Source organism: Pleurodeles waltl, chromosome 6 (assembly GCF_031143425.1).
Source record: "Pleurodeles waltl isolate 20211129_DDA chromosome 6, aPleWal1.hap1.20221129, whole genome shotgun sequence".
NCBI classification, from domain to species: Eukaryota; Metazoa; Chordata; class Amphibia; order Caudata; family Salamandridae; genus Pleurodeles; species Pleurodeles waltl.
Window position 1 is genome coordinate 820,592,550 of NC_090445.1, and position 22,309 is coordinate 820,614,858.

Genomic DNA, 22,309 nt, shown 5'->3' on the forward strand with positions numbered 1-22,309 from the left:
CTAGACCCTCTGGTCGCACACTGAACTTCATTTCAGTACCTTCCAGGAATGAGGGTGTGCAATGCCTATAGTAGCACCAGACTCCCCAGCCATACACTTTGGTGCAAGTTCAGCCATACCATACAAAGCAGTGTATAGCACAGCTCCGGTTGCACCCCCATATCCGAGGGTTGCAACCTATGAATGGGGCATAGAACGCAATGCGTGTGCAGCCAAGGACCACATAAGAGAAATGCAACTCACTCAACAACAGCGGGCCACGCGGGTTCACTCAACAGGTGATCCCGCTCACACCACAAGACGTCTCGGCGTGCAGTGGTCCTCACGATGAAGGACCACTCGCCTAAAGTGCTGGCAGTACTTGCAGGCTGTGCACTAGGTAATTCCAGTCTACAGACACAATACTTCGTCCATACTCAGGCTGCCCCTGCCCGGTGGAGTCCAGCATACAATGTAGGCACAGAAGAGAGCATCGCTCCCCAGGAGGTACCGGCAGCCAATGAAAATCCCTGGCAGGAAGTCTTTGATGTCCCTGAGACTTCCGCAGAGAACACAGGACAGCTAACCTGCCCTTGGAGAGCACACCTCGGGTTACGACACAGCAGCAGGCAGTCGGCTAAGGCCAACCACAATACAGGAAGGGTGCACGTATCCCTTCCTCTGCAGTTATCCTCCTCTGCACAACAGATTCCTCTGGTAGTGATCACCACGTGGTCCAGCAGCACCAGTCCCGCATGGACGTAAATGCAACTCTGGCTTACTGAAGGATAGTACCCTTAGTTATATTAAAGTGTGCCTTTGAAATTAGGGGTGGTTCAACAACAGATGTCTCCCCTAAGTTTCCTCCACATGCACCCGAGAACATGGAATGAAGATCTTTATCTTTAGTGGGACCATGCTCTGGCTCCAAGAGGCCAAGTGTTAGAAACATCTCCCTCCATCAGATCTATCCCAGGCCTCAATGGCAAGGGTCTGTTGTTCTGGATGCCCCAGTTTTATAGATGTTGCCTGGGGAATGCACAGGTGTGCTCTTCCCCTGCATCCAGTGGAAAGGAGTTAAATTTACAAGACACATGAGGCATTTTAGAATCTAGAAATGCCCAGTTTCTAAAAGTGGTATTTCTAGTGCATTACTAATAAAACCATCTTTACCTTTAAAGGGGATTTGTCACTCTAACTCCAATGATATCAACCATAATGAGGCTGCTCCTCTGCAATCTGTTGCAGCTATATCTAATAAGACTATTTTTTCCCATGTTATCTAATGGGCAGAGCATCTCTCATGGGCAACATGCATGAGTGTTCCGAACCCCCTGGGCACATGTTCCCTGGCGCACATACAAGCCTCTGGACACTTAGGCTGCAACCACCACATGGGGGCAAGTGCACCTATGTTTGGCCTGTGCTATCGGGCTCAGCCACTACTTTAGATAGCCATTTGCAATTGTGCCCACCTAGGCAGGTGATGCCAGAAGCAATAGCTACATAGAAAAGCACCTGTGTGCCAGTAAGCACACACAGGCCAGCGTCAGACTCACTATAGTTATGACTCCCTGGTGCAGATAGGCACCTCGAGTCTAGCTATTCCAGACTCACCATCGTCGTGTAGGTGGGCACACCCTGGCCTGTTGGGTCAGGCTCTGTGCTGCTGAAGGTCCTCTGGGGCATGTGCCCACCCCAGGGCCTGCCATGGCTGGACCCGCCCACGTTGGTCAGCGCTACCTCTTACCCAGTAGAGGACATGCATGCACACTTTCACCCTGCACCTACTTGGGAACAGTGCCCAGGGCGCAAAGGCCACTACTAGGGGATCGGCCCTATCCATGGGTGCGGTCAACCACCTTAAGTAGGGGAATCCCACATAGGGGTCTTCCCTACCTGAGCAGAGTATCCTTCATATACCTGGCCTGCCCTACGCCAACCACATAGAGGCTGCCACCCTGAACTCAGGTGCGCTAGCGCCCCATCCTTCCCCATCCGGCCCATCCAGTCTGGCCTAAGACATGGTTGATGGGGCCTTCTAGGGGGTGGCACGCACATTTCAATGTCCCCCTAGTAGCCAGGGCCATACACGTTCCTGGTATGAGGGTACCTTTTTTACAGGGTCCTCCTGGGTACAGCACCTCAACCATGCCCATACCTGCCCCCTCCTAACATAGGTAGGAAAGGCGCGCACTCTTTCCCACTGCCATACAGTGGAGAAGTGCCCAGAGTCCTAAGGTCACTCACAGGAAGCCAGCAAAGACTGGGGGGAAAAAGCAAACGTTTTAGGAAAATTTCCCAAGAAGGGCTATGTCCAACACATAACTCCCTCCCTACAGATTGAATGTGATGATGCTTGTAGACACCGTGAGCTGTCCCTGATGTAGCTTTGAGGATGTGGGCTTTGTTCACTTGGTTTGTGATTGCTCAGTATTGGTCCTAGTCTGTGCAAAGTTTGCAGGTGAACAGGGACACACATAAAAAGGAGAGCATTGCTTATGGTGGAAGCCTGCCTGTTGGGCTTATATGTCACAACAGGGGAGTGACAAGGTGGTAAACCATTTTTAGACCTGGATCTGGATCTGGTCCTTGCTTCCAGAGACAGTGCAATTCAGTGGCGTGCTCCAGATGAGCTGCCTCGCAGCATTTGTCAAAAGGAGGTTGAAAAGTGGATTATGACAGAGAAAGCCACCTTGCACTCTGAGCAATGCCACGGTGTGCGGAGAAAACCACTAGCGGGCCAGTGGATTAAAGTGGGGACAATCTCTTTATCTTCCACGATACCCTCCGCCCTACTACACTGATTTATATGAATAACTTTCATACATTGTTGTTATTATTATAGCTACCAGACCTCCTACGTGGGAAAAGAATGTGCACTTGCAGGTGGTTAAGAGGGATTATTCAGTAGGAAATATTAGAGACATGAATCAATTGGGGATATTGCACCGTAGTTTCTGATTGTTGAATACTGTTAGGCACAACTTTGTCACTAAGATATGGAACAACTAATAATGTTGAAATGGATAGTATTCTGGTGGCTGTACATCCACTTTCTGTGGAAGGTTGTATTGATCGTGTTATTTAAAATGCTTAATAAAAAATATTTTCAAAAAGACACACACAGGCAAATTCTGCTGTGTGCTGGACATGGTGAATATAGTGAAACACAATCAATCTGGCGAATGACGGCCATTTTTGTGTGTGTTCTGTTATAAAGCAAAAAGTATCCTACTGAAATTAAGTCTGAGTAAAATTTGGAAAGTGGTGAAGGCTTTCTTTTTTAGCCATCAGATTGGTGACTGTGTCTTTAATTATTCCAAGCACATGAAAATGATTTTTATATGTAATCATTTATTATTTCGTTTGTTTTTAAATGAGTAGTAGGTCCTGACAGTTTCTGTCTACAAGGGCTGTCTTCTCTCCTCTGTCCAAAAGACATACTAGAGAGGACAGTCCGCACTTGAAAAGGGTCAAGACAAGTGCAGGTCCTTACCACTGACTGACGAGAGTTGATACTTTGCTGTGACAGTAATGCATCCTTGTTCAGCAGCATTGATGCCATCCCTATCAAACAAAATAAGTATTGTCAAAAGCTGCTGTTAGAGGACGGTTCTGACCAGCAGGACTGCCCTGATTTTTCGATTTTTGACCACCTGGTTTTTGACTGTTTACTGTGAGGAAGCCTCCTATGAGGTGACTCCCGCACAATAAGCACATGGTAAAATGGACTACACATGTTTACCGCTGGTGTCGCCGTGCTAAGGAAAGCAAGGCAGGAGGCCCCAGGCAGGTTACATGTGATCATGTGTGCGCATGGATGTGCACCCATGTGAGGGCTGTGGGAGGAGGATTCCTAGTGTGCGCAGCCCTAGAACTGCGCCTAGATAGTCCTGGCGCAGGAGGAACTATGCAGAGTGGGTGGTGACCTGGAGTAGGTCTAATGAGAGGGGTGTATACATGTGAGGGAGAGTCAGTGTGCTTACTGTCTTTTCACTGTAGAGACACCCAGTTTAATGCCAATGTCAGGGTACTTAAGATCTTTGCATTGGAGGGATACTCCATTGAATGTCAATGGGAAAGGAGGGCCTAGGGTGCAACTCCAGTTCTCTGGGGTCCACCGAGACCAGAGTCACACCAAAGTACACTGTAACCTGTAAGAAAAGAATGATGCAGTAGGTTACAGGAGCATAGTTGTACAACTTATGGGTCATCCAGGGATGTCATATTTCTCTGCCTCAGCTCAGGATTAGGGCCAATTACTGCTCTGTCCAGTTGCTGGAGCAGGGCCTAGCATCAATCAGCCAGCTGTCATTCAGTGCCAGGAGCAGGCTGGAGAAGCCCTGCGAGGAATGTCAGGTAGGAGGGGCTGAGACTTTCAGAGCACATGTGGCAACCAACTCATGGAGGATGCCATCTTGAGCTATCCCAGAAGACTGTGCAAGAAGGAGGGGATGGGAGCAAGGAAGTGATGTGGCACATCTGGATAGGCCAGAGGTGCAGACCTGCTGGACACTTCCGCCCCCACTTAAAAGGTCCTGCACAGGGGAGAGCTCTCTCTCTTGGCTGTGCTTCACTGCTGGACACTGGGACTGCAGACGGGCGTCACGGACAACTGGAAGGAAGAACCTCCTGACTGCCCATGGGGCCGGGACTCTGCCCCTGAAGGATCCCAGGCCAGCGAGGCGAATGCCAGGGCCAGGCAAGCTGGCCCCCTTATTCCCCCAGAGGACTAGTTGGGAGAAGGACTGGGCTAGCGCAAGGAGAGCGCGCAGCCCAGAAGGAAAAGAGGAAACCCAGAGGAAAGATTGGCGCAGGAGTCAGTGGAACTGGCTCCCTGAAGATCTGGGACCCTTCCAGGCCAGGAGGCCTAAGGAGAGTACTCCTGGTGGCAAGGGCTTGTCACCAGGAGCGGAACGACGCAAGAATGAAGAAAATCGGCCCTTGGGGGCCCGAGATATCACAGGACAAAGAATGGTGATCTTTGACCTTTGTGAAAGCAGCTACGAAGCGAGTGGAGCTCCGCAGCTGCTTGAGACTGTGCCCCCAGGGTGGGCCAGGGCCTGGGGGGCTGCCCAGGAAGAAGAGGAGAACAGGGGAGCGTCGTTGCACTCCCCCTCTCTGAAGAAGAAGGGACCCCAGACCCCATCCCGGGGCCCCGTGAAGCCTGGTCCCTGAGAAGGAGGTTGAATGGGGGGGGGCGCCGTCGCGCACCCCCCTGCCGCTGTGGAGAGGGGACCCCGGACCCCATCCCGGGGCCCCCTGCAGCGAAGACAAGTCGGGGAGCGCCGTCCTGCTCCCCGTGAAGAAAGAGTGAATGGGGGGGGCGCCGTCGCGCACCCCCCAGCAGAAGGGAAGTCGGGGAGCGCCGTCGCGCTCCCCGTGAAGAGAGTCCAAAGGGGCCCCGGACCCCATCCCGGGGCCCCGAGAAGAGGCGGGAGTGGGGGTGTGCCGTCGCGCACCCCCAGCTGAAGAAAAGTCGGGGAGCGCCGTCGCGCTCCCCGTGAATATGGCTGGAGGGGGCCCCGGACCCCATCCCGGGGCCCCACGCAGAAGAGGGCCTGGGGGAGCGCCGTCGCGCTCCCCACTGAGGAGGAGAGGGGCCCCGGACCCCATCCCGGGGCCCTGAGAACTGGAGGACTCCGGGGAGCGCCGTCGTGCTCCCCGTCGTGAGGAGGAGGGGCCCCGGACCCCATCCCGGGGCCCCGAAGACGCCGGGAGGAAGGGGGAGTGCCTCTGCACTCCCCCCGCACGGCCCGAGCGGCCGCCGCCAGCATCCCGAGTCTGCCCGCTGGAGCGGGCAGACTCCAAGTCAGCTGGCCGGCTCCCGCGGCAGCACCCGGAGGTGCTGGCCGTGCGGGGAGCCGGCGGGGGCGGCCAGGGGTGGGCTCCCTGAGCCGCCCTCCCACGAGGGATCCTTGTTTTGGGCACGGGGTGTCCGGGTGGGACCGGCACCCCCGACATAAAAATCAAAAGGAAAAGGGCAAAAAGAAAAGGAATCGCGGCTCTCCCCTCGCAGCGGGAGAGCCGCTCATCATTTATGCAGCCGCCCCAGCATGCTTTGCGGGGCAGGGGCTGCTTTTTGAGCCCTCAAAACGCCTGTGGTGGTCCCATTGAGATGGGGGCCACCACCAACGGAGAACTGGGAGACCGGGGGAGCTGCAGGAGCAGCGCAGCCTCCCCCCAACATCTGTTGGTGTCCCCACCCTAGGTAGGGTGGGACACCTGAGAGATAACCCCTCCAGGGTTGGCTGGATATTTCAAGCACAAGCTTCAGTGAACTTTTGTTCCTGTGTGTGCAAGGGTGCCTACCATAGGTGTAGGTTGGTATGGCCCCATGTATTCTACTGTTATTTTATGTTTAAATAAGAGTAATCCAATAGTAATCTCAAAGTAATCAAAAGTAATCTAAAAGTAATCCTGATGGTTAGAATGCTAGAATTTGGTCTCTTATGTTCCCTGATTATGCTAATTTGAATAATGATACTGATAGTCACATCTTGGCAGGATGAAAGTATTTATTTACAAATGTAGGTGTCATTGCACTGTACTGTTGAATACTGTCAGAATGTTCAAATGTCGCACAGGGGGGGCACTGGGATTGTTTTGCCATGTGGGTTGTTGGATTAATTTGCCATGTGGGTTGTTGGATTATATTCTCCCTTAAGGAGACCTGAACGATTACATACTGTTGGTCCAGAGTGATTTCATCACTTTGTATATATTTGTAGATTGTTGCATATTATTGAATAGTGTGTGTGAATAATAAATGTACTTTTTTTGCTTTATCAAAAGAAAAAGCACAGACTGGACATTCATTTATTAAGAGTCATGCTTGCATGCTTGTGAATGCGGATTACTAGCCCACACCACCTCCCTTGCGCTACAATGGGGTGTTTGGTTCCCAGTGGCGGTCGTGTGCGGACTCGTTACTTGTGCAGGCCACACAACTAATGACCCACCTTCCAACAGCTGCAGGTCTGGAATTGGCTGCCAGGCTTTTTTTGTGAACATGTTTTTGGTTTGTCACGGTTTTTGTGAAACATTGATGGGGAGCTGCTGAGCAATTACCAATATGAAATGGCTGAACGCAAAAATGTTTTTGTGGTCTTAGATGGCACACATTGTCATTGCACTGCAAGGAACTACTCTTAAGTGCAGAGATGCTCCTGGTGAAATAGACGAATTGCATCACTCAGTGAAGTTAGCCAATGTCTGAAGCCTGCTGATCCCTGACCCATTCTATATGCTTTAGCAGGCAGAAGAAAAATGTGAATGACATAACTATAAGTAACTATTATATTATAGTTAGGTACTGTAATATCTTACTTTGCGTAAACAAAACCTCAGAAATTCACTAAAAAAACAAAGGTTAAAATGATGTTATAGTTAGGTCAGAATGTCAGTTTAAATGTAACATTTTAAACTAACAAACACTGGAATCCAACAGTTATAGTTATTACAAATAACTATAACTCGTACCACTGCTATGCACAGTGTTGTTGTCAATGATGTCAGTCCAGTTGTCATCATTAATGTGATCAATGATGTCACATAACATGTCATAAGTGTTGTAATATGTGAAATCATAAGCAGTGTGTTAGAAATGGGGTCTTTGGTTGACAGTCAGGTTACACCCTGTTCAAGCAAGGACCCTCACTCTAGTCGGGGTAAAAGAGAATCACCCTCAGCTAACTCCTGCTTACCCCCTTGGTAGCTTGGCAGAGCAGTAGGCTTAACTTCAGAGTGCTAGGTGTAAAGTATTTGTACCAACACACACAGTAACTTAATGAAAACACTACAAAATGACACAACACAGGTTTAGAAAAATAGGAAATATTTATCTAAACAAAACAAGACCAAAACGACAAAAATCCCCCATACACAAGTCAAGTTATCAATAAAAAATAAAAAAGAGTCTTTAAGTAGTTTTAAAAACATACTAACGCTGCTAGAGTGAAAATATACCTGGTGTGCGTCAAAAATAACCCCGCACGGGCAGGTGTGCGTCAAAAATAACTCCGCACAGCGGTACTTGAGTCACAAATCCAGCCGCACGATGATCCGAAAATCCCGCAGCGCAGGTTGTGATCTCCCAGCCTACGTTAGTGATTTTTCGGTCCAGTTTCCTGCGAGCGTCGTTTCTCAGCTGCGGAGCTGGCGGCGCGTCGTTTTTTCAGCCGCAGATCGGATCCGCGTCAATCTTTTCCCCGCACGGCGCTCTGTGCGTTGATTTTCTTGTCTTTAGGCTGCCAGCTTCTCCTTTCAGGGTCCCAGGAACTGGATGGGCACCACAGGGCAGAGTAGGAGTCTCTCCAGAGACTCCAGGGGCTGGCAGAGAGAAGTCTTTGCTGTCCCTGTGACATCAAACAACAGGAGGCAAGCTCTAGAGCAAAGCCCTTGGAGATTTCTTCTCAAGATGGAAGGCACACAAAGTCCAGTCTTTGCCCTCTTACTCTGGCAGAAGCAGCACCTGCAGATAGCTCCACAAAGCACAGTCACAGGCAGGGCAGCTCTTCTTCCTCAGCTATTCAGCTCTTCTCCAGGCAGAGGTTCCTCTTGGTTCCAGAAGTGTTTTCTAAAGTCTGTAGATTTGGGTGCCCTTCTTATACCCATTTTAGTCTTTGAAGTCATCTTTCTTCAAAGGGGACTCACACCTACTTGTGAAATCCTGCCTTGCCCAGGCAAGGCCTCAGACACACACCAGGGTGTTGGAGTCTGCATTTTCCGAGGCAGGCACAGTCCTTTCAGATGAGAGTGACCACTCCACCCCTCCCTCCTAGCAGAGATGGCTAATTAGGAAATGCAGGCTACACCCCAGCTCCCTTTGTGTCACTGTCTAGTGTGAGGTGAAAAACAACCCAACTGTCAAACTGACCCAGACAGGGAATCCACAAACAAGGCAGAGTCACAGACTGGTTTAAGCAAGAAAATGCTCACTTTCTAAAAGTGTCATTTTCAAACACACAATCTCAAAACCAACTTTACTAAAATATGTATTTTTAAATTGTGAGTTCAGGGACCCCAAACTCTACATATCCATCTACTCTCTAGGGGAATCTACACTTTAATCATATTTAAAGGTAGCCCCCATATTATCCTATGAGAGAGACAGGCCTTGCAACCGTGAAAAACGAAATTGGCAGTATTTCACTGTCTGGACATATAAACCACATTACTATATGTCCTACCTTATCCATACACTGCACCCTGCCCTTGGGGCTACCTAGGGCCTACCTTATGGGTGCCTTACATGTAAGAAAAGGGAAGGTTTAGGCGTGGCAAGTGGGTACACTTGCCAAGTCGAATTTCCAGTGTAAAAATACACACACAGACACTGCAGTGGCAGGTCTGAGAGATGATTACTTGTGTGGGTGGCACAACCAGTGCTGCAAGCCCACTAGTAACATTTGATTTACAGGCCCTGGGCACCTCTAGTGCACTTTACTAGGGACTTATCAGTGAAACAAATATGCCAACCATGGAGAACCAATTACATACACATTTTAAACAGGAGCACTTGCACTTTAGCACTGGTTAGCAGTGGTAAAGTGCCCAGAGTAATAAAAACAGCAAAATCAGAGTCCAGCACACATCAATAACCTGGGGAACAGAGGCAAAAAGTTAAGGGAGACCACGCCAAGGATGAAAAGTCTAACACAGTGCATGACGAGAGTGCAACCCCTCCTTGAAGTTGCGTGATCGAAGAACTCTTGCAAGCTTCCCACAAACCCAACCATCCATCAAGAACTACTGAATGGATTTACGCCAATATCAACTCAAGGCCTAAAGTAACTATAACTCGCACTCTTGCCATGCACTGCTAATTACCCCAGTTATTACATCACTCATGACATCTTCTATGAGATCATTGATAATATCACTGTAATATTTACAGAAAAATTGATGAGAACTGAATTTCTATAGTTAAGTGCATGTGAATTCTGAACCTAACTATGATATCCCTGTAACCTTTATTTTTTTTAGTGAATATATATGTTTGATGGCATGTGTAGCTGCAGATACACATGCTGTGCACATCCCGCCATCTGGTGTTGGGCTCGGAGTGTTACAAGTTGTTTTTCTTCGAAGAAGTCTTTTCGAGTCACAAGACCGAGGGACTCCTCCCATTTCGGCTCCATTGCGCATGGGCGTCGACTCCATCTTAGATTGTTTTCTTTCCGCCATCGGTTTCGGACGTGTTTTTCGCTCCGTGTTTCAGGTCGGAAAGTTAGTTAGAATCTCGGAAAATTGTTTGCGTTCGGTATCGGGTTAGTTACAACAGATCGACACTGACTTTTGAAGAGCTCCGGTGGCCCTTTGGGGTTTTTTCGATCCCCTGTCGGGGCCTGGTCAGCCCGGCCACGTCTCTTCAAGGCTGATGGAATGGACCCCATTCCGCTTCTGCCCAAAATGCCATAACAAGTATCCATATACAGATCAGCATCTGGTCTGTAACTTGTGTTTGTCGCCGGAACACAAGGAAGATACTTGTGAAGCCTGTCGAGCGTTTCGGTCCAGGAAGACACTAAGAGACCGAAGAGCAAGGAGACTGCAAATGGCGTCGGCGCCGACAGGACAAGAGCGTTTCGAGGAGGAGGAAGAAACATTCTCCATCCAGGAATCGGACTCGGATGAGATCGATCCCAAAGAAACGCCGAAAACCGTGAGTAAGACGTCGAAACACAAAACTCACGAAAAAAACACCAAAGCTCAGGGGACGCCACCGCCAACAGGCCATGGCTTAACCCGAAAAATAGGTGACCGATCATCGGCACCGAAAAAGGGCACGCTGGTGGCGAAGTCATCCGACTCCGGTCGAGATACCGCCACACAGCAATCTCGGGCCCGAGATAGTGGCTCCGAGCAGGTTCGGCACCAAGATAGCGGCACCGAAATGGGTCGGCACCGAGAGACCACGACGCCGAAAGAAAAGAAGGTTTCGTCGGAACCAAAAAAAGCAGCCGAAAAGGTTTCGATACCGAAACATCCGGCCGTGGAACCGAAAACAAGTTCCTACACTGAGGAACAAGGACTGTCCACACAAATTAAGACACATAGATTTGGACAGGAATTGGAAACAATAGAGCCAGACTATACACAAAGAAGGCTCCATATCCAAAAAGAAACAGGGAAGATCAGTACTCTCCCTCCGATTAAAATGAAACGCAAACTTGCCTTCCAAGAAAAAGACAAGCAGCCACAGGCAAAGTTGGCTAAACAAGTAACCCCGCCACCATCTCCACAATGCTCTCCGCAACCATCACCGGTAGCCACTCCACCAATGATGCAATCCCCAACTCATACAGGAATGAGTCCAGATGACCCTGACGCATGGGACCTTTATGACGCACCAGTGTCAGATAATAGTCCTGAATGTTATCCAGCTAGACCGTCGCCACCAGAGGATAGTACAGCCTACGCACAGGTGGTATCGAGAGCAGCGGTATTTCATAATGTCAGCCTGCATGCTGAGCCCATTGAAGACGACTTTCTTTTTAACACACTGGCGTCCACACACAGCCATTATCAAAGTCTTCCTATGCTACCCGGAATGCTAAAACACTCCAAACAAGTGTTTGAAGAGCCTGTAAAAGGAAGGGCCATTACTCCAAGAGTGGAGAAAAAATATAAACCGCCACCAACAGACCCCGTGTACATCACACAACAGCTAAAACCGGACTCAGTTGTAGTAGGGGCAGCGCGCAAAATAGCGAACTCACACACTTCAGGAGATGCACCACCTCCAGATAAAGAAAGTGGAAAATTTGACGCAGCAGGCAAGAGGGTGGCGGCACAGGCAGCAAACCAGTGGCGTATTGCCAATTCACAGGCTTTGTTGGCCAGATACGATAGGGCCCATTGGGACGAAATGCAACACTTTATAGAACATTTGCCCAAGGAGTTCCAAAAGAGAGCGCAGCAGGTAGTAGAAGAAGGACAGAGTATCTCCAACAATCAGATACGGTCAGCAATGGATGCTGCAGACACAGCTGCTAGAACTGTCAACACAGCAGTAACAATAAGGAGACATGCATGGCTGCATACATCAGGATTTAAACCAGAAATACAGCAAGCTGTGCTGAATATGCCATTCAACGGACAGCAGTTGTTTGGGCCGGAGGTGGACACTGCGATCGAAAAACTTAAGAAAGACACTGACACGGCCAAAGTCATGGGCGCACTCTACTCCCCACAGAGCAGAGGCACATTTCGAAAAACACAGTTTAGAGGGGGGTTTCGAGGACAAAGCACAGAACCCACAACCTCACAAACAAGACCCACTTACCAGAGCCAGTATCAGCGGGGAAGTTTTCGGGGACAATATAAAGTGGGACAATTCCAAAAGAATAGAGGGAAGTTCCAAAGTCCCAAAACTCCTCAAAACAAGCAGTGACTTCCAAGTCACAAATCCCCAACACATAACATCTGTGGGGGGGAGACTAACCAAATTTTACAAACATTGGGAGGAAATAACAACAGACACTTGGGTCCTAGCAATTATCCAGCATGGTTATTGCATAGAATTCTCAAATTCCCTCCAAACGTCCCACCGAAAACACGCAATATGTCAAAACAACATATAGATCTTCTAGGACTAGAAGTTCAGGCATTGCTACAAAAAGAAGCAATAGAATTAGTACCAAACCAACAGAAAGGGACAGGAGTTTACTCTCTGTACTTTCTCATACCCCAAAAAGACAAGAGTCTGAGACCTATACTAGATCTCAGAACATTAAATACATACATCAAATCAGATCACTTTCACATGGTGACATTACAGGACGTAATCCCACTGCTCAAACAACAAGACTACATGACAACAGTAGACCTAAAGGATGCATATTTCCATATACCGATACATCCTTCACACAGAAAGTACCTAAGGTTTGTATTCCAAGGGGTACATTACCAGTTCAAGGTGTTGCCATTCGGAATAACAACTGCGCCAAGAGTTTTTACAAAATGCCTAGCAGTAGTAGCTGCACATATCAGAAGGCAGCAAATACATGTGTTCCCGTACCTAGACGATTGGTTAATCAAAACCAACACGCTAAAACGGTGTTCACAACACACGAAGTACGTCATAGAAATCCTCCACAATCTAGGTTTCTCAATCAACTACACAAAGTCACACCTTCTGCCGTGTCAAACACAGCAATACTTAGGGGCGACAATCAACACAGCAAAAAGGGATTGCCATTCCAAGCCCACAAAGGGTTCAAGCATTTCACAATGTAATAAAGACCATGTATCCAAAACAAAAGATACAAGTCAAAATGGTGATGAAACTACTAGGCATGATGTCCTCATGCATAGCCATTGTCCCGAACGCAAGGTTGCACATGCGGCCCTTACAACAGTGCCTAGCATCACAATGGTCACAAGCACAGGGTCAACTTCTAGATCTGGTGTTGATAGACCGCCAAACATACACCTCGCGTCAATGGTGGAACAGTATAAATTTAAACCAAGGGCTGCCTTTCCAAGACCCAGTGCCACAATATGTAATAACAACAGATGCCTCCATGATAGGGTGGGGAGCACACCTCAATCAACACAGCATCCAAGGACAATGGGACACTCAGCAAAAACAGTTTCACATAAATCACTTAGAACTATTGGCAGTATTTTTAGCGCTAAAAGCATTTCAACCCATAATAAGCCACAAACACATTCTTGTCAAAACAGACAACATGACAACAATGTATTACCTAAACAAACAGGGAGGGACACACTCAACACAGTTGTGTCTCCTGGCACAAAAAATATGGCATTGGGCGATTCACAACCACATTCGCCTAATAGCATAATTTATTCCAGGAATTCAGAACCAGTTAGCAGACAATCTCTCTCAGGATCACCAACAGATCCACGAATGGGATATTCACCCCCAAATACTAAACAAATACTTCCAGAATTGGGGAACACCACAAATAGATCTATTTGCAACAAAGGAAAACGCAAAATGCCGAAACTTCGCATCCAGGTACCCACAAGATCAGTCTCAGGGCAATGCGTTATGGATGAGCTGGTCAGGGATATTTGCTTACGCTTTTCCCCCTCTCCCACTCCTTCCATATCTGGTAAACAAATTGAGTCAAAACAAACTCAAACTCAAACTCATACTGATAGCGCCAACATGGGCAAGACAACCTTGGTACACAACACTACTAGACCTCTCTGTAGTGCCTCATGTCAAACTACCAAACAGACCAGATCTGTTAACACAACACAAACAACAGATCAGACATCCAAATCCTGCATCACTGAATCTAGCAATTTGGCTCCTGAAGTGCTAGAATTCGGACACTTAGACCTTACACAGGAATGTATGGAGGTCATAAAACAAGCTAGAAAACCTACCACTAGACATTGCTATGCAAATAAGTGGAAAAGATTTGTTTATTACTGCCATAATATCAAATCCAACCCTTACACGCATCTGCCAAAGACATCGTACTTACTACATTTGCAAAAGTCAAAGCTAGCTTTCTCTTCCATAAAGATACATCTTACCGCAATTTCAGCTTACCTGCAAATTACGCACTCAAACTCACTATTTAGGATACCAGTCATAAAAGCATTTATGGAAGGACTAAAGAGAATTATACCACCAAGAACACCACCAGTTCCTTCATGGAACCTCAATATTGTCTTAACACGACTCATGGGTCCACCTTTTGAGCCCATGCACTCTTGTGAAATGCAATACTTAACATGGAAAGTTGCATTTTTAATTGCCATCACATCTCTAAGAAGAGTGAGTGAAATTCAAGCATTTACCATACAAGAACCATTTATTCAAATACACAAGCATAAAGTAGTTCTACGGACACATCCAAAATTTTTACCAAAAGTTATATCACCGTTCCACTTGAATCAAACAGTAGAATTACCAGTGTTCTTCCCACAGCCAGACTCTGTAGCTGAAAGAGCACTACATACATTAGACATCAAAAGAGCGTTAATGTACTACATTGACAGAACAAAACTAATTCGAAAAACAAAACAATTATTTGTTGCTTTCCAAAAACCTCATACAGGTAATCCAATTTCTAAACAAGGCATTGCTAGATGGATAGTTAAGTGTATTCAAACCTGCTATCTTAAAGCAAAGAGAGAACTGCCTATTACACCAAAGGCACACTCAACCAGAAAGAAAGGTGCTACCATGGCCTTTCTAGGAAACATTCCAATGACCGAAATATGTAAGGCAGCTACATGGTCTACGCCTCATACATTTACCAAACACTACTGTGTAGATGTGTTAACGGCACAACAAGCCACAGTAGGTCAAGCAGTACTACGAACATTGTTTCAAACAACTTCAACTCCTACAGGCTGAACCACCGCTTTTGGGGAGATAAATGCTTACTAGTCTATGCACAGCATGTGTATCTGCAGCTACACATGCCATTGAACGGAAAATGTCACTTACCCAGTGTACATCTGTTCGTGGCATTAGTCGCTGCAGATTCACATGCGCCCACCCGCCTCCCCGGAAGCCTGTAGCCGTTAAGAAGTTGATCTTGAACATTTGTAAATTTGAAAATATATTACTTTAAACTACATTATGTACATTACTCCATTGCATGGGCACTATTACTAACATACACAACTCCTACCTCACCCTCTGCGGGGGAAAACAATCTAAGATGGAGTCGACGCCCATGCGCAATGGAGCCGAAATGGGAGGAGTCCCTCGGTCTCGTGACTCGAAAGGACTTCTTCGAAGAAAAACAACTTGTAACACTCCGAGCCCAACACCAGATGGCGGGATGTGCACAGCATGTGAATCTGCAGCGACTAATGCCACGAACAGATGTACACTGGGTAAGTGACCTGTTCCATATGTTCGATGGCATGTGTAGCTGCAGATACACATGCTGTGCACATCCCGCCATCTAATGTTGGGCTCGGAGTGTTACAAGTTGTTTTTCTTCGAAGAAGTCTTTTTTCGAGTCACGAGTTCGAGGGACTCCTCCCCTTTCGGCTCCATTGCGCATTGGCGTCGACTCCATCTTAGATTGTTTTCTTTCTGCCATCGGGTTCGGACGTGTTCCTTTTCGCTCCGCGTTTCGGTTCGGAAAGTTAGTTAAAATCTCGGAAAATTCGACGGTATTGTTTGCGCTCGGTATCGGGTTAGTTACAACAGATCGACACCGAATTTTGAAGAGCTCCGGTGGCCCCTCAGGGTTTTCGATTCCCCGGCGGGGCCTGGTCGGCCCGACCACGTGCATCTTCAAGGCTAATGGAACGGACCCCATTCCGCTTCTACCCCGAATGTCACAACAAGTATCCTTATACAGATCAGCATCTGGTCTGTAATTTGTGTTTGTCTCCAGAACACAAAGAGGATACCTGTGAGGCCTGTTGAGCGTTTCGGTCGAGGAAGACGTTAAGAGACCGAAGAGCAAGAAGACTGCAAATGGTGTCGGCGCTGACAGGACAAAAACACTTGGAGGAAGAAGAAGAAACCTTCTTCATCGAGGATTCAGACTCGGACGAGGTCGATCCCGAACAGACGCCGAAAACCGTGAGTAAGACGTCAATACACAAAACTCACGGGAAAACCACTAAAGCCCAGGGGACGCCACCGCCAGCAGGCCATGGCTTAACCCGAAAAATAGGTAACCGACCATCGGTACCGAAAAAGGGCACGCATGTGTCGAAGTCATCCGACTCCGGTCGAGATACCGGCACAGAGCAGACTCGACCCAGAGACACCGGGTCAGAGCAATCTCGGCACCGAGAGGGCGGCACCGAAACGAGTCGGCACCGAGAGATCAGTATGCCGAAGATCAAAAAAGTGTTGTCGGAACCGGAAAAAACAGCCGAAAAAGTTTCCATAGCGAAACATCCGGCCTCGGAACCGAAATCAAGTTCCTACACAGAGGAACAGGGCCTGTCCTCACAAATGCAAGGACACAGATTCGGACAGGAACTAGAGACAATGGAGCCAGATTACACTCAAAGAAGGCTCCACATTCAAAAAGACACAGGGAAGATCAGTACTCTTCCACCAATTCGAATGAAAAGAAAACTTGCCTTCCAAGAGAAAGACAAGCAGCCACAGGCAAAGGTGGCAAAACAAATAACTCCGCCACCATCTCCACAACGTTCACCACAACCATCACCGGTAGCCACTCCACCAATGATGCAGTCCCCAACTCATACTGGGATGAGTCAGGATGATCCCGACGCATGGGATCTTTATGATGCGCCGGTACCGGATAACAGTCCCGACTGTTATCCAGCGAGACCGTCACCACCTGAGGACAGTACGGCCTACACACAGGTGGTGTCAAGAGCAGCAGCGTTTCATAATGTCACCCTGCATGCAGAACCTATCGAGGATGACTTTTTATTTAACACACTGCCGTCCACACATAGCCAGTACCAGAGTCTCCCTATGCTACCGGGAATGCTGAAACACTCCAAACAAGTGTTTCAGGAGCCTGTGAAGGGCAGGGCCATTACTCCAAGGGTGGAGAAGAAGTACAAGCCGCCACCAACAGACCCTGTGTACATCACGCAGCAATTAACACCAGACTCACTAGTAGTAGGGGCAGCTCGCAAGAGGGCGAACTCACACACCTCAGGAGACGCACCACCTCCAAACAAGGAGAGTCGCAAGTTCGACGCTGCGGGGAAAAGGGTTGCGGCACAAGCAGCCAACCAATGGCGCATTGCTAACTCATAGGCCTTGCTGGCTCGGTATGATAGGACTCATTGGGACGAAATGCAACATCTCATAGAACACCTGCCCAAAGAGTTCCAAAAGAGAGCACAACAAGTGGTGGAGGAAGGACAGAGTATCTCGAACAATCAGATACGGTCAGCAATGGATGCAGCGGACACAGCTGCCAGAACTGTAAATACAGCAGTGACCATACGGAGACACGCATGGCTGCGTACATCAGGATTCAAGCCGTAAATACAACAAGCCGTGCTGAATATGCCATTTAACGGACAGCAGTTGTTTGGGCCGGAGGTGGACACTGCTATCGAAAAACTCAAAAAAGACACAGATACGACCAAAGCCATGGGCGCACTCTACTCCCCACAGAGCAGAGGCACTTTTCGGAAATCACAGTTTCGAGGGGGGTTTCGGGGACAGAGCACAGAACCCTCAACCTCACAAACAAGGCCCACTTATCAGAGCCAATATCAGCGGGGAAGTTTTTGGGGACAATATAGAGGGGAACAGTTCCCAAAGAGTAGAGGGAAGTTCCAGAGTCCCAAAACTCCACAAAATAAAAAGTGACTTCAATGTCACAAATCCCCAACACATAACACCAGTGGGGGGTGACTAGCCAAGTTCTACAAACACTGGAAAGAAATAACAACAGACACGTGGGTCCTAGCCATTATCCAGCATGGTTATTGCATAGAATTTCTACAATTCCCTCCAAATGTCCCACCGAAAACACACAACATGTCCAAACAACACATGGAACTCTTGCAATTGGAGGTCCAAGCGTTGTTGCAAAAAGATGCAATAGAGATAGTACCAATTCATCAAAGAGGAACAGGAGTTTACTCCCTGTACTTTCTCATACCCAAAAAAGACAAAACTCTGAGACCTATATTAGATCTCAGAACACTAAACGTCTACATCAAATCAGATCACTTTCACATGGTGACACTGCAAGACGTGATCCCACTGCTCAAACAACAAGACTACATGACAACACTAGACCTAAAGGATGCATATTTCATATACCTATACATCCTTCCCACAGAAAGTACTTAAGGTTTGTATTCCAAGAAGCACAGTACCAGTTCAAAGTGTTGCCATTCGGGATAACAACAGCGCCAAAAGTTTTTACAAAATGCCTGGCAGTAGTGGCTGCTCATATCAGAAGGCAGCAAATACATGTATTCCCGTACCTAGACGACTGGTTAATCAAAACCAATACGCAAGAGCGGTGTTCACAACACACAAAGTATGTCATAGAAACCCTTCACAAACTAGGTTTCTCACTCAACTACCACAAGTCACACCTACAGCTGTGTCAAATACAACAATACTTAGGAGCAACAATCAACACAACAAAAGGGATTGCCACTCCAAGTCCAGAAAGGGTACAGGCATTTCAAAAGGTAATACAAGCCATGCACCCAAAACAAAAGATACAGGTAAAATTTGTGATGAAACTACTAGGCATGATGTCATCGTGCATAGCCATTGTCCCAAACGCAAGATTACACATGTGGCCCTTACAGCAGTGCCTAGCATCACAATGGTCACAAGCACAGGGTCAACTTCAAGATCTAGTGTTGATAGACCGCCAAACATACACCTCGCTTCAATGGTGGAACAATATAAATTTAAACACAGGGCGGCCTTTTCAAGGCCCAGTGCCTCAATACATAATCACAACGAATGCTTCTATGATAGGGTGGGGAGCACACCTCAACCAACACAGCATCCAAGGACAATGGGACGATCAGCAGAGACAGCTTCACATAAATCACTTGTAACTACTAGCAGTATTTCTAGCGCTAAAAGCATTTCAACCTATAATAACCCACAAACACATTCTTGTCAAAACAGACAACATGACAACAATGTATTATCTCAACAAACAAAGAGGGACACACTCGACGCAGTTGTGTCTCTTGGCACAGAAACTATGGCATTGGGCGATTCACAACCACATTCGCCTAATAGCACAGTTCATACCAGGAATTCAGAACCAGTTAGCAGACAATCTCTCTCGGGATCACCAACAGATCCACGAATGGGAAATTCACCCCCAAATACTAAACACTTAGGCCCTCATTCTGATTCTGGCGGGCGGCGGAGGCCGCCCGCCAGAATTCAGCCCTCCATAATACCGCTCCGCGGTCAAAAGACCGCGGAGGGTATTATGAGTTTTTCCCTGGGCTGGCGGGCGGTCTCCAAAAGACCGCCCGCCAGCCCAGGGAAAAACTCCCTTCCCACGAGGATGCCGGCTCGTAATCGAGCCGGCGGAGTGGGAAGGTGCGACGGGTGCTGTTGCACCCGTCGCGTATTTCACTGTCTGCAAGGCAGACAGTGAAATACATTTTGGGGCCCTCTTACGGGGGCCCCTGCAGTGCCCATGCTGTTGGCATGGGCACTGCAGGGGCCCCCAGGGGCCCCGCGACTCCCCCTCCCACCATCCGGTTCCCGGCGGGAGAACCGCCAGGAACTGGATGGCGGGAGGGGGAGTCGGAATCCCCAAGCCGGCGCAGCAAGCTGCGCCGGCTTGGAGGATTCCTTGGGGGCATCGGGAAACCGGCGGGAGACCGCCGGTTTCCCTTCTCTGACCGCGGCTAAGCCGCCGCGGTCAGAATGCCCCGCGGGGCACCCCCGGCCTGTCGGCGGTGCTCCCGCGTGCCGCGGCCCTGGCGGTTCTATACCGCCAGGGTCGTAATGAGGGCCTTACTTCCAAAGATGGGGAACACCGCAAATAGACCTATTTGCAACAAAAGAAAACGCAAAATGCCAAAACATTGCATCCAGGTTCCCACAGGCTCAGTCTCAGGGCAATGCGTTATGGATGAGTTGGTCAGGGATATTTGCATACGCTTTTCCCCCTCTCCCACTCCTTCCATATCTAGTAAACAAATTGAGTCAAAACAAACTCAGACTCATACTAATAGCACCAACTTGGGCACGACAACCTTGGTACACAACACTACTAGACCTCTCAGTAGTGCCTCATGTCAAGCTGCCAAACAGACCAGATCTGTTAACTCAACACAAACAACAGATCAGACACCCAAATCCAGCATCACTGAATCTAGCAATTTGGCTCCTGAAATCTTAGAATTCGGACATCTAGACCTTACACAGGAATGTATGGAGGTCATAAAACAAGCTAGAAAACCAACCACAAGACATTGCTATGCAAATAAGTGGAAAAGATTTGTTTATTATTGTAATAATAATCAAATTCAACCATTACACGCATCTGCCAGAGACATCGTAAGCTACCTACTACACTTACAAAAATCAAAACTAGCATTTTCATCCATTAAAATACATCTCACCGCAATTTCAGCTTATCTGCAAATTACGCACTCAACTTTGTTATTCAGGATCCCAGTCATAAAAGCATTTATGGAGGGTCTGAAAAGAATTATTCCACCAAGAACACCACCAGTTCCTTTGTGGAACCTCAACATTGTCTTAACACCACTCATGGGTCCACCTTTTGAACCCATGCACTCATGTGAGATACAATACTTAACATGGAAAGTAGGATTTCTAATTGCCATTACATCTAAGAAGAGTAAGTGAAATACAAGCATTTACCATACAAGAACCCTTTATTCAGATACACAAGCATAAAGTAGTTTTGCGAACAAATCCTAAATTCTTACCGAAAGTCATATCACTGTTCCACTTAAATCAAACAGTGGAACTACCAGTGTTCTTTCCAGAGCCAGATTCTGTGGCCGAGAGAGCATTACATACATTAGACATCAAAAGGGCGTTAATGTACTACATTGATAGAACTAAACAAATTCGCAAAACAAAGCAATTGTTTGTTGCTTTCCAAAAACCTCATACAGGGAATCCAATATCCAAACAAGGCATTGCCAGATGGATAGTTAAATGCATTCAAACCTGTTATATCAAAGCAAAAAGAGAACTGCCTATAACACCAAAGGCACACTCAACTAGAAAGAAAGGTGCTACCATGGCCTTTCTAGGAAACATACCAATGACAGAAATATGTAAGGCAGCCACATGGTCTACGCCTCATACGTTTACCAAGCATTACTGCGTGGATGTGTTAACAACACAGCAAGCCACAGTAGGACAAGCAGTACTACGAACTTTATTGCAAACAACTTCAACTCCTACAGGCTGAACCACCGTTTTTTGAGGAGATAACTGCTTATTAGTCTATGCACAGCATGTGTATCTGCAGCTACACATGCCATTGAACGGAAAATGTCACTTACCCAGTGTACATCTGTTCGTGGCATGAGATGCTGCAGATTCACATGCGCCCTCCCACCTCCCCGGGAGCCTGTAGTCGTTTTAGGTTGATCTTGAAGATTTGTAAATTTGTAAATATATCACTTTAAACCACATTATGTACATACATATTTACTCCATTGCATGGGCACTATTACTATATGCACAACTCCTACCTCACCCTCTGCGGGAAAACAATCTAAGATGGAGTCGACGCCCATGCGCAATGGAGCCGAAAGGGGAGGAGTCCCTCGATCACGTGACTCAAAAAAAGACTTCTTCGAAGAAAAACAAATTGTAACACTCCGAGCCCAACACTAGATGGCGGGATGTGCACAGCATGTGAATCTGCAGCGTCTCATG

At 47.7% G+C, this 22,309-nt stretch overlaps 1 protein-coding gene across 8 annotated transcripts in view; it reads left to right on the plus strand.

Moving 5' to 3' along the window:
* The window catches only part of STN1 (STN1 subunit of CST complex), a 426,801-nt gene that overhangs the window by 75,690 nt on the left and 328,802 nt on the right, over positions 1-22,309 (plus strand). The window lies entirely within an intron of this gene.